At 43.1% G+C, this 13291-nt stretch overlaps 1 long non-coding RNA gene across 1 annotated transcript; it reads right to left on the reverse strand.

The window, feature by feature from the left end:
- Window positions 1–1365: 1365 nt before the first annotated feature.
- On the reverse strand, window positions 1366–10635 carry LOC144156366 (uncharacterized). The gene is made up of 4 exons (XR_013319757.1): window positions 10478–10635; window positions 8157–8369; window positions 7032–7267; window positions 1366–1736 (listed from the first exon to the last, which is right to left on the reverse strand). It is a non-coding gene; the product is annotated as an uncharacterized LOC144156366 (long non-coding RNA).
- Window positions 10636–13291: the final 2656 nt, after the last annotated feature.

Below are 13291 nucleotides of genomic sequence, written 5' to 3' on the forward strand. Positions count from 1 at the left end.
ACAGAACTCGCGCAGGCTGGCACTGGCGCGCTAGCGAGTTCTCGTTGGCGTGCTGTTGCCATAAGCACCGACTGCTTGCGGGCAGTGGGCACAGGCCAGAATCAACAGACCCTTGGCCTGGTGCGAACACGCTTTTTACGATACAGGCATGAGTGAGGCAAGCTCCAAATATGGGGGAAAAGCGCATGCATTTGAGCGTCTGCGGGGACGCAGAGGGCGTTCATGCACTGCGTAGGCCTCAGCTAGTGAATGCATCACTGTTAAAAAAATACCCATCAATTTACGGGACATGTTCATGCTAACCTTGTTGCCACAACATGTGCCGCACTACAAAATTATGGCACATGTTCTGTAGCATCAGGTGATGGGACGTGTTCCGTGGTTCTAGATTATGGAACAAATTCCATATTACCTGAATACAGGAAATGTTCCGTACAAATGGGAAGCAGTACAAGTCCCGTGTAGCTAGGCTACGGAACATCACCCATATTTATAGCGAACAGAGAATGTTCTATGCAACATAACTACAGGAAATGTACCGTACAACATGTTTACAGAACATTTCCTATTCTTTCTAAATGCAGGAATTGTGTTGCAATGTCTTTTTATGGCACATGTGTGGTAATGAAGTAAACATGCACACTTACCGTAAACTGTTAAAATGGTAAATGTATTGTGTGCTACAATAGAGCTTTTGTAACGTAACACACACTTGCAGCATGCGTGCAGCCAGAGAATATGCTGGAATTCAAAGCACTTTTATTAAATCTGAATTATTTTGCATTAAGGAAGCTTTAAAAAAGCTGCAAGCTCAAGACGATTGCGTCAGTGAAATTGTAGCAACAAAAGCAGCAACAAAACAGTCTTGAGCCTTTTCTTAAAGCTCCTGAATGCAAAACTATTCAGACTGAATAAAAACGCATAGCATCCTAGCAAGTTCTCTGGCTGTGCGTATGCTACAAGTGTGTGTTACGTTACAAAAGCTCTATTGTAGCACACAGTACATTTATCACCTTAACAGTTCATAGAAAGTCAATATCACACACTCTGTCAAGTACCAAATTTTCATGCTCTCCTGGAATTGGCTTAAGTTGGAAGATAGGCTACAAGCTACATTCAGCCTACAAGATAGGCTGAATGCTGCATTTGTATACATGTTTTCAAAGTTTCTGACATGAAGATAATCCGAATTGAATTTTCATTCCCGCTATTTTTTAATCAGCGGTACAAACTGACATTAAAAATAAAATAAACTAGCAGGAATAACCCAAAACCCATTGCTGCTACTGAACAAAAAACGTTTACAGTGAAAATTCAAGCAAAAAAACAAAAACTGGCTTAAAGCACACGTTACATTTACACTAAGAGGAAGCAAAAACTGCCAAACGTTGCCGACAAGAGTGTCCTCACGGCACTGCGCCACAACTGTGGCCTCACCATGAGTGAATTAAAACACTTCTGTAAGGCTGGAACGTTTATTTCGACTACATGTGCTACATGGTACAAGACTACTAAAAAAATAGGCATTACGAAACCAAAGGAATGAACGAAGTAAAAAAATAAAACGGTTGTGCAAAACTTAAAGTTGAGGACTTCAAAACAGGGCTGCACAATCGAACCACTTGCTCCGGAATGTCTCCAATTTTTCGAGAGCGGTCCGGACTTTGGGGTGAATGGTAGTGATTTTTCGAGATGACTGGTGGGTGCCCTCTTCTGGGTTCATACCTGCAAGTTTCCTGAAAGATAAGACGTAATATTATGTTGCACAATTTTTTAGCCCATAACCAGTTTCTGCAGACATACATGTTTGTATCCTCACTAAAAGTGCGGATTCAGTAAATGCCACCATGCAAACTGAATGATTTTGATTGTCCTAAAGCTACCCATTTGCCCCTATACTGAACCGGGGGTGGAGGTTAAAGAAGGGTATTATCTATCTCGTTGTGGTCCTGCAGGACCGAAATACCAGATGTGAAGACCAGATGTGAATGTGCCTGAATGTGTCTTGGGTCATTTCAGATAAGATCGAACAAAGCATGGCTGTTCGACCTCTTCAATTCGCTTGAAATTTGTTTACCTCATTACCGCATGCATGTAATGTGCGGATTCATAAATATTTTCGGTTGAAATAAGTTTGGCCGACAAAAAAAATTGGAACGCACCGCGTGGACCCCGGCCGCTACCTACCCCTGCGCCGCAGCCAAATTCAGCGACGCCTACCAAAAAATATACTTATCAGGCGGGAATGGTAATTTTTATTCTTAATGTACACCTGGTGTACATTTCCCCCCACAATATCGTTGGCTAGAAAAACATATTTCTAATGAAATGACAAATCTTGCTCAGAGCGCATTTTGTTCTGTATTTTGTGAGCCAGTATTATCGTAAGTAAGGGAGCTAGAGCTTTCAAATTTTAGTGAGGGCTGCTCCTGGCAAGCACAAATAAGGCCCGTAGATATAGCGCCTGTGCAAGCTACAGTTAAAAAGCAACTGGCGCGCAACATTGAAGAAAAAACGATAACACTCCAAGTTCAGGGGCTTATTAAAAAAAAACACTTCTTCGATTTTGCTGAAATTCTCTTTAATGATCATTAAAAACATGTTGCATCATTTTCTTCCTGACGCGCCTACAGCGCGAGAACAAAGCCTCATATCGTCCAGGTCTTCACAAGGTGCTGAGACACGAAACAGTGAGAGCAATTTCCACGGAATGTGCAGCTATTTTATAATTTTTTGCACCAAAGGAAAACGATTACTCACGGAGAATTCAGAAGTGAAACTGAAATTTTTGTGTAAATTTTGGGACGAAAATAAACAATCTGCGCACCACTAAACTTGTACAGTTTGGAGAAAAAACTTGTAGTTTGAAGAAAAAACGGAACTCCAGGCTCACACGTATTTTTTATAAAACGCTTCCAGTTTTATAAAGCTTTCCACAGATATTTTTCTATAAACTTACTTCTGTGAGCCCTACAAATATCGTGCGTCATTGCACAGCGCGGATACAGCGCACCTTTCCTGCGGTTGAGAAACCGCTGGTGGTAAAACGCGAAATTTTAAGTTCTTCGGCCCTAATTTTATAGCTTCCTCTAGATCTCCCCAATCGCGGTCACTCTTTGTCTTACATTATCAACGCTCTTTTCTTGTGCGCACTGCTGCCATGATGCGCTACATTTGGTTCATAAGATCAGCTATTTGACAAGGTGCACGCAATATTGTTTTTTAACTCGCCTGTACGTAACTTTCGTTCGCCTGAAATCAGAGGTTCAACGGAAGCCCGTCCGGTCGGCAGCACACATGGCAAGTATTAAAAAAGGGCATCGGCCACACACGACCCCGGCGCAGGTAACGCCTCCAGGTAGTGCGCCCCTCTTCGGTCCTTCTCTGGACACACTGGTTCAATTACTGAATTAGCGACCAAACTGGCTCACGCAAGTAACTTTAAACGAAACTATCTGTGAAAAGCTTCATAAAACTCGAAGAAGCGTTTTTTTTAATGCGTGTGAACCTTGAGTTCCTTAATTTTTTCTTTAAGCAGTACACGTTTAGCAGTGCGCAGACTTCATTTTCATTCCAAAATTCACACAAAAATTTCGGTTTCACTTCTGAATTCTCCGTAATACTATCTATAAGTAATCATTTGCCTTTGGTACAAAAAATGATAAAATGTCAGCACATTCGGTGGAAGTTGCTCTCACTGTTTCGTGTCTCAGAATCTTGTGAAGAACTGGCCGACCAGGCTTTTTTGTCGCGCTGTAGCGCGTCAAGAACAAAATGATGCAACATGTTTTTAATTATCGTTGAAGTACATGCACAGGTGAACATATGGGGAGAATTTCAACAATAGTGAAACCTTTTTTTAGATAAGCCTCTGAACTTGGAGTGTTTTCGTTTTTTTTTAAACTCGTGCGTCAGTTGCTTTTTAACCGTAGCTTGCACAGACACAATATTTACGGCCCTTATTTGTGGTTGCCAGGAGCAGCCCTCAATACAATTTGAACGCTATAGCTCCAGCACTTACGATAATACTGGCTTCCAAAGTACAGAACAAAATTGTTTCTGAGCAAGATTTGGAAGTTTATTAGAAAATTATGTTTTTCTAGCCAACCATATTTTGGGGGCGAAATGTACACCAGGCGTAGATTAAGCATAAAAATTACCATTCTCGCCTGATGTGCATATTTTTTGGTAGACGTCACTAAATTTGGCCACGGCGCAGGGGCAGGCAGCAGCCGGGGTCCACGCGGGTGCTTTCCAAATTTTTTTTCATTCGGCCACAAGTTTTTCCACCGAGAATATTTGTGAATCCGCACATTATATACATGCGGGAATGAGGTAAAAAGTTTCAAGCGAATTGAAGAGGTCGACAGCCATGCTTTGTTCGATCTTATCTGAAATGACTCCCTTGTTATTGATATTGTATAACCCAAGTCATGAATTAAAAATCGGCACTCGGTGTACAGACCACCCCGCCAGACTTTCCAGGCGTCAGAGTTTCTGCTATACCCAAACTTAAAGTTTGTGTTATCACTTTTGGACCATTATATTGGGATTAAAGCCCAACATATAACACCCAAGTGGCCCAGTTAGTAATCCAGGTGTACACGTCTCTACAAGTGTAATTGCATGGGGTACCCTGCACAGAACTATCGTGCAGTCAGATGCCGTGTTTGCAAACACAACAACCTGTTTTGGCGACTTAAAAATGATCACTAGCTTTCGAACCAAACCATGTAGCTCCTGAATGACTTGTCCAAGTGGTATGATGCACAAGAGACGCTCTGCGTGCGTTTCTCTTGCTGGGCATGATGCAAAGTTGCCTTCACGTGACTTCTCATTTGCGCATTGCACCGAGTAAATTTGTCTTCGTTTACCAGCACGCTGTTGCGGGATTATTGTAGAATGTTATAGTATGCTTTGCATGGTGCTGCAATAAAGCACACCAAAGATCACAGCTGACTGGCACAGCCACCGTACCAGTGTTGTTCATATCTAATGGTGGCACTATGTTCTGCGGCCAAGAATGGCTTGAACTTCATGCATCATGGTGCCCTGTGGGGTTGCTATGTTATTACATAGCTACCAAAGCTGGTTCAGGAATCAGGCTCAAGCTTTCAGTGGCAGCATAGAGTTTGTCACAAAAATATACTTCAGGGGAAACAGGTGCTTCCAATTGCATAAGCTTGAACACTTGTTACTGTGCAGTCTACTGGTAACCATATAGAATCTGAAAAAATGACTTATAACCAATCATCCCAGCACATCTCGACTCTCATAACAAGATGCTGCCCAACGTTTTTATAGCACCTGACTCAAATTTTCCACTTGCGGTGAAAAATAAAAATTGCGCAGCATACGGTTTGAGAAATAACGCCTGCATTATATTACGGTTAACGATAGCCTGAGCGTTCGGTGTCAGTTCATTTCACTTCTGCCATGTGCACAACATACAGATTCTGTGCATACACTGTTCACGTAGCATGACCATGTGAATACTTTCCGTCCATAATTCCGCTGCACCAAGCACGCCATTGCCAAGCACTAACGGAAACACGGACTGTTTTTAACCCCTTCAGCATTATTTTAAAGTGTTTTAAATATGGCGTAGAAGTTGTAAATGTATGCACGAGAAAACATCTACATTTCCGCGGTCAACCTTGGTTAACCAACACACATTACGCTTGCTGCATCTCTTTTGTAGCAGGCAAACTGCATTATATGCGCACAACTTATTGTACATCTTATTGGGCAATGGTACGGGGAGTTCGAGCAGCAGTATTTCCCAGTTTAACGGAACTGTAGGCGCTTCGTAAATTTCAGCCAGTAGAATTGGTTTGGAAAGCTCGTTAAAAATCAATTGAGACTGTGAACTGCACAATGAACCAGGAAAACGTGTGAACAGTGTACCCCAGAATACATCCATAGTGTACCCTTAGCCTCTGCGATAGGGTACGTCCAATGTTCCTTAGACACAACACAGGGTAAATTTAGTCCCTTCAATAAACTTTTCTGTGAGTGGAATGAACTCAGAAAGAGCTGTAGAAGTATTCACAGCATTTTTTCTGGTTTTAAGTTCACCTGTGAACCTACCAAAATTCTAACCTGAATCCCAGACAATGAATTTACATTCTCACCACTACGCTTGCTGCATCGTAAAAAAATGAGCACAAAAAGAAAAAGGAGTTTTGCTGTACATAAAAAACACCTGTCAATGTCATGCATAAGCGAATTCCTGACAAAAACATGCCGCCAAACAGTTTGTGTGAATTGATAAAAAGGAACAAAATAGCACAAGTAACAGTAAAATAGCTCGAAGAAGCCAAAGAATTAGCAAAAAAAGTGTAACAAGATGTAAGAAACAGTGCATGACTGCTAGTTATGCTACATGTAAACGGATTTGCGTAACTTTAAAAATTCTGAACCAAATGTCATGTTCCCGATTTTTTCTACCCCTTATTCCTTGAAAGAGCTGCAAGTCTGCCAACAACCACAGAGCATAACAAAGAGAAAGAGAAGCAGACTGTGGTTTTGTGCCCCCACAAAGCTCGACTGCAGGGTGAACAATCTTGCCATTCTATAAAAACATTTGGGGAAATGGACATCCAACCATAATAATCGATTGACACCCATACCTACGCGCATAGCAGACGGCACCAAACAGCCTTGCTCACTGTTCACGGTGCATATCCACATCAAGTTTTTAAGATGCTATGAAATAAAACCAAGTTCGTGATTTCAAGTACTGAGAAGCACCTAGAGACAATCCTTGATGATATGAATGAAGCCAATTGAGGACGTCACTTTGCCTGCATTACTTTTTACTTTATTATTGCTTTTTGCTTGATGTGATTCCTCCTGTTTCTTAGAGTCACACCAACTGTGTACATTTATGGCAGGTTTCACAATGTACAAAGAACGAGTTTTGGAAAAATACCTAGTACTACCTGAAATCATATTTTTACTAATTGTTGTGGCATGTGTGAGGGTGTGGCTTGGTCTGTGCATGCCAATAAGGGTGATGAAGTATTTACCTCCACAACACAGAAGAGCCACGCAATTTTCTCTTTGAAAAACAGGCACATCAGGGGAAAGAGACCGATGAGCAGCGCCCGTGGACGACTTTTGTTCTCGTGCTGCCCTGTCTGTCTGAAGGAGCCACTGCAGTGATTCCTCCGTTTTGACATGGTGTCGGAAAAATGCATGAAGCAGCTCATGATCTTCCACGCTCGATTCCGAGAACAGTCCCCGCAGTCTCGTGCCAGTCAGTCTGGAAAAAGAACGAACAAAAAAGTGCCAGCACGATCATCAGCAGCCAGCAGGATAAACAAGAACTTTATTTAATGGGCAGCCGGGGCAACTATACAGGTGGAGTATTGTGCGCTTGCATTATTGTAAAATGGACAGTTAAATGGCTATTCCTTAATGTGAAGCATAAAATGGCTGTCATGTCATTGTGTAACTGAATTGTGCTTAATTTTTCGTCATCTTTCCGTCATTACAAAAAATTTTAAATCGCAATGCCACAATTGCCCACAAACACTAACACAAGCATGAAGATTCACACTGCAAGCATCCAACAAGCGAGGTTTTGTGCAAGAAGCCTGATGGTAACAACCACGGCTCGCAGAAAACAAGTAGTGTCTGTGACACCAGTGTCGTTTGACAGCAGCACGAAGGCTTTGACAAAATGTGTAGAAAGGCTCTGAAGTCGTACTATACACCACTGCAATTAGATGAAACCAACACTTAAGGTTCACAAGCCTTATCAAGCCAGAGCCCAACATTTTATGACCAGCTGAATGAGAGATGAAGCAGCCCTAACAGTGTTAACTATCAGGTAACTAGAAGCACTTTGTATGCCATCCACCGCTAACTTTCAAAATCTTTATCAACAATTCTACCATTTTATTCTCATTAGCTGGGACAGCGTGTGTAAAAAAGCATTTTTTTTTGTAACGAATTCGAATATTGTTCAATCATCAACCATACACTGCAGTGTGGCTTTACTTTGGTGCTTACGTAATATACGTAATACTAATGGCAATCATGAGCTTCGGTTAGACGTAACTTTTCTGAATAAATGTGTTTTCTCAGTCCCATCAGATTGGTATTAATGAGTGTAGAAACAATTACTGCATGCACAATTCATGAAGTACCTTTCGAAGTGTGCCAGGAAGTGGTGCTGCGTAAATAGAAGGGGCCACTCTTTTTGTACATCGCTGGCCTTCGTGCCATTTGTGTTGATATTAAGCCGCACCGATGCATAGAACGTTATGAACAGGTGTTCCTGAAGACGTAGATCCTGCTCCTCCTCTGATTTTAGGCTTTCATCCATGAGAACCTTCTTTGCCCTTTGGACCCACTACTAACTGAAAGGCAAACATGGAAGAAAATACACCAAAAAAAGCAGCTGTAGTCAAACTTCATTTGTAGCACCAAGGCACTACCGTGCACCATCGAAGCAACCACGATGGATTCCGGTATGCCCGACATAAACTTAGATACTACGCTTTCTCGGTGGAACTTAAATCGAAAAAAAAAAATCGCTCCGCTAATTTTGTTAAGTGGTGATTTGACTATGTCATATCACCTTCTCACAACTTTCTAGAAAATCTACTCGGAACGCGAGCTAGGCGATATATAGCTCAAGGCTTATAGCGTGCTTTGCTTCCTGGTTTCATTGTGGTGAATTCGTTTGCAAGGAACTTTTTTTTTACCTCACACAGATACACGTGGGCTGCTGCTGGGTAATACTGCCAGCGGTGCCAATAGCCACACGGCGGAACAATAGAGCGTCAATTTTGCAATGTACATCAGAAGCATGTACCGCAAAGGCCAATATCGCATCAACCCTAACACCTTATTTTGAATGCACAGATACATCTAAATTTTCTTTCTTTCCACAAACAGTGCAAGAATACAACTTCCTAAAAGACCCTGTATAAGGATTCACTTTGGTTGTTTTGCTAACTGTATTTTGTTTGGGTCTGTAAACCGGTTCTTGTGTGTCGAATTCTTTCCTTTTTCCTTTTCCATTTCTGCCTTACTTTAGTGCCTGTATATGTACTTTTTACTTGTACCATACGTGCCAACCTGCTTGGACCTGCGAAGGTCTGCAGTATGCAATAAATGAAATGAAATGAATGGAGAATCGCTTTCCTGCTCGCAGAAAATTCTCTGCTCCACGCCGTGTTTAAAGGTGCAACGCCAGTCGCGCGCTAAATAAAGGCCGGAAATTCCCGGCGTCAGAAGCACGGTTCTTAAACGGGAAGCATTAGCATTTCAAGCGTGTTTTGCCCATGACGATGTTGAGGACAACGTATACACTTCACGTACGCTAAAAATAACCTATACTAAAAACAACCAATTTAATCCGACTGCGAGCTACGTTATACAAGGGCATCGCAATACAGGAGGCGATGACAAGGGGTACACCTTCATGGGGTGCTCAGATGGCGAATGCCCGGCGCTCCGCTTCCCGCCGCCGGCGAAAGCCGAAGGATCGGTTTTCAACTTCAAGCTGCGCGGCGAACATTCGTAGGCCGCAACCGCTGAATAAAGCACTCCGTGTGCCTGGGGCAGCTGGTATGTAATTTTATTCTGCGCTTTCGGGTGAACACATTTCTACCACGATCGGTCCGGCATTGAAACTGGCCGTCCTCCATGTCTTTTTTTTTTTTTTTTGTCCAATCCCGGAGGCAATGAAATGACCTTGCGAAACACTCACTTATATTTTTGGTCTTTTTTGCCCTCGGACAACAACGTAAAGTAAGTTGGTTTGTCCGCACGACGCAAACGCTTTGCGGGAAAGCTCTGCGCGGCACACTCCTGGCGTGCAGCGACTTTACACAAAAGCCAAAAATTGCACTGACAGCGCCACTAGAGTTATCAACTCCCTGCTTCATGTGCTAGAAACTTCTTATAATATATAAGACGCTATCTATAACTCAAAATCACCGCCGCAAAAAAGCCTTCGCCCGCCCGGCTACTACTGTTTGATGCCACACTGCGCCTCTTCGATTATCAACCTTCGACTCGCCGCGGACTCCCCGAGGAGCAATCCGGCATTCGTTTTTCCCATATATCACAATGGTTTCGAGAATCCTCGGAATACCCGTGCACTACCCGCGGCGAGGTCGAGACTAAACAGATGAGTCCCGCTATCAAGACTTTGAATAAGTGCCGCAGGTAAGCGTTCGCTCGCCCGGCGCGACGCTATCAGTGGAATATCACGCTCCCACTTCGCGAACAAACAAACGCTTGCGCAGTACATTCACCATCCCCGTGTCACCTCACTCTCGCTCACTCTTCTCCCCCCAAACGGCTGCCTTCAAGCATGCGGTGTAAATACGTTTTAATCGCACTTGCAAAACAGAAACCACGTTAGGCTTAAGGTAATTCGGCGCCGCATCAGCGACGCACAAGAAGCGGATAGCGCATCGTATACCTCAGTTATGAATGGCTGAATGGTACATACCTTGCAAAACGATCTTGTGTGGCGCAAAATCCATACAAAGCTGGGCTGCCAGACGCAGTCTTCGGTACTTGAAACGACGGTCGGAGTGTAGACCGTACTGACGACGCGGGAACCTACGTTGGTTGGCGGGAACCCCAGCAGATCGCCGCTCCCGGCATCCGCGCCAGGGGGATGAAACTCCGCCGTTTTTCTGTCTCGTGACTGCAGCGATCCTAACGTTTGGGGGCTGTACTACATGCGAGCATAAATGTACGTTGTTGTTGCATCTTATATTTAATACTAGGTTAATTATTAATTACGAAGTTTTTAATATGCAAGTAAACTTAAAAGTTGCAGATAGAGATTGCGAAAATACGAGCGCCACCAGCAGTGGAAAACAGGAACCGCGCCTTTCTGCTTCGCACCGCTGAAAAGGGGCGTTTCTTGTCGCGCCCATAGCTATGCTACGATCCACGGTGTTCCGAGGGCCGTTTTGACCACCGTAAAGTCTGTTTCATCGAAACAGACACATGAATGGATTCGCGCCGTCATCACAGATCGTGCTGTACTGAGTGTGTCAAAATTCTTCACGCCAGGCCGGCATAAACTTCTTTTGGATCCCGGCGGACGAAAGGTACGGTCTGCATGCTGCTTGTTTTGCTTTTCTACGCTTGCACGAGATAGCGGGATGCGGTTGCAGCACTAGCTGTATAATTTAAGTGAGCATGCACGTGCACTGTCTATTTATTACATTCTGATTGTCTTCTATGACTCTTTACTGAAGCATGAAATGCGCGGCAGAGCATCTGGTAATTAATCCGATCACTACATTAGCTACACACGTTTGTTTATACGTGCGTTATTGATTTAATGCGTTTAGATCGTGTGTTTTGTATTTTAGCGCCAGTGAATGCGCGGTATGCAGCAAAGTGTATATGAGGCAACATATACAATAACTAATGGAACAGTGTGAGCTTATCTGCACTATTTTTATTATCTTTTGATTGCCTGCGTTTAGTTTGTTTTCGTAGCATGCGTTGCTGTTATTATTATTATTATTGTTGTCGTTATTATTATCAGCCTGTTTATGTCCACAGCTGGAGGAAGGCATCTGCCATACACTTATGGCTCAAAGGCTGGGTCCGCAGGTTCATATCGTGTTGCTAGCACTATGTTGACTAAGTAGTGACTACATCAATTATTTTATTGCGTTTCAATTGTGTGTTCTGTGTGTTCTGCATTTTGTCGTCACGTGAATCAACTGCACATAGCAGAATAAATTTGTAGCAATAACTATACAAAGTAAGCAATTACTTTATATGTTTATAATACAATCATAACTATAATTCCGCCACTTATAATTTATAATTTAACCTTCAGTTCCGTGCTTGCAGTTTCAGCTTTAGCACAAGAACGATCGATGTATTCACAAGAACGCAGTTACAGCTATAAGCCGATAAATAATTAGACAGTGCAGGCTTAAACTTTGCTAGGAATTTATTAGAAGTTTTGAAATAAGGTTTTTATAACCGGTTTATTGCAGCGCCCGAGAAATACCTGATGAATACATAGGGCGCCAAAGTATATATGCATGAATAATTGCTTACCGATTCTGGTGTGGGATGGCTGCTTTTGTCTGCAGAAGTGTATTTTCGATTAGGAGGAAAGGTGGGTCGTTGCCACCGAACATTATCATCGCACAAATAGAAAAACGTATCTGTGTCTCTTAATAATAAAGGCTGATTTTAATTTGAAATTTGCTTTTACGATTGGTCACAAGTCGTCTTTGTAGCCAAAATCAATTTAAGAAAGAAATATTCCTAATATATCAGATAACGTTTATTCCGAATACAGATGCTAGTTGAAAGCAGCAGTAAAGCTAGTATTCATTCTAACCCAAATATACACACGTGCTTGTTGATGTTCCAGATCTCGCGTTTGGCTCCAGTGTGCGAGAAGGCAGAACCTGGCTCATTTACCACCTCGACAGATCTACAGCAGCTACCGGCTGTGTCCTGCCCATTTCACCACCAGAGACTACGAGGACCTTGGACAGACAAGGCACTGGACAGATATTTACTGGCTGGATACCTAATTAGCGTGCGGCCATGTGCCATACACTTTTGTTTGCGACTAAAAGTGTAAAATATCCAAGTTGTGTTTTTACTGTATGAATGGTACATTTAGCAATAAAAATGAAAATACCTGTACTCTTTATCCTTGCCTAGACTGTGTGTACTAATAAACCAAAACAACGTCGTACTTAGAATAAGTGGTGCAAAAAGAAGTGGACGCGTAAAACTTCATCAGTCAGAACAAAACAATTGCCCTTTCGATAATGTGGCGGGTTGCGCAACAGGAAAAAGGTCGTGCGCTGGCCATCTGAATATCTTCCACTCGCTCAATTTACCTTCCACGTGCGTCCCAATTGAATTCGGCGCTAATTTGCCCCCCCCCCCCCTCCCCGCTCGGCTTTTCAGTGCTCATCAAGATGGCGTTCCCCAGTGCATGTCTGCAACACGCCGCCATGTTTTTAGTACCGCCCCCAAACACCAGGGGCTTGTCCGGCGCTTCGATCGAATATCGCGTCCCATGCAAGGTATAGGAAGTTTCACTCCCCTGTCCGCGCCGCGATAAAGTGTCGTGTTCCGCACTGCGTGCGCGGCTCATGTGGCGATGACGTCCGCGGAAAAATAAAGGCCGATAAAATGCGAGACGTTATTGAGACCTCGGATCAGCCGCAGTGTGTGTGACCCCTGCGTCAAAAACACTCGGGTAAAGTGCGTCTCCAGGCGTAGTTCCCCACACATATCGGATGTTGTTACGTAAATAGAA

The sequence above is a fragment of the Haemaphysalis longicornis genome, unplaced genomic scaffold, assembly GCF_048455015.1.
Source record: "Haemaphysalis longicornis isolate Haplotype H1 unplaced genomic scaffold, Haemaphysalis longicornis Haplotype H1 scaffold_1, whole genome shotgun sequence".
Classification (NCBI taxonomy): domain Eukaryota; kingdom Metazoa; phylum Arthropoda; class Arachnida; order Ixodida; family Ixodidae; genus Haemaphysalis; species Haemaphysalis longicornis.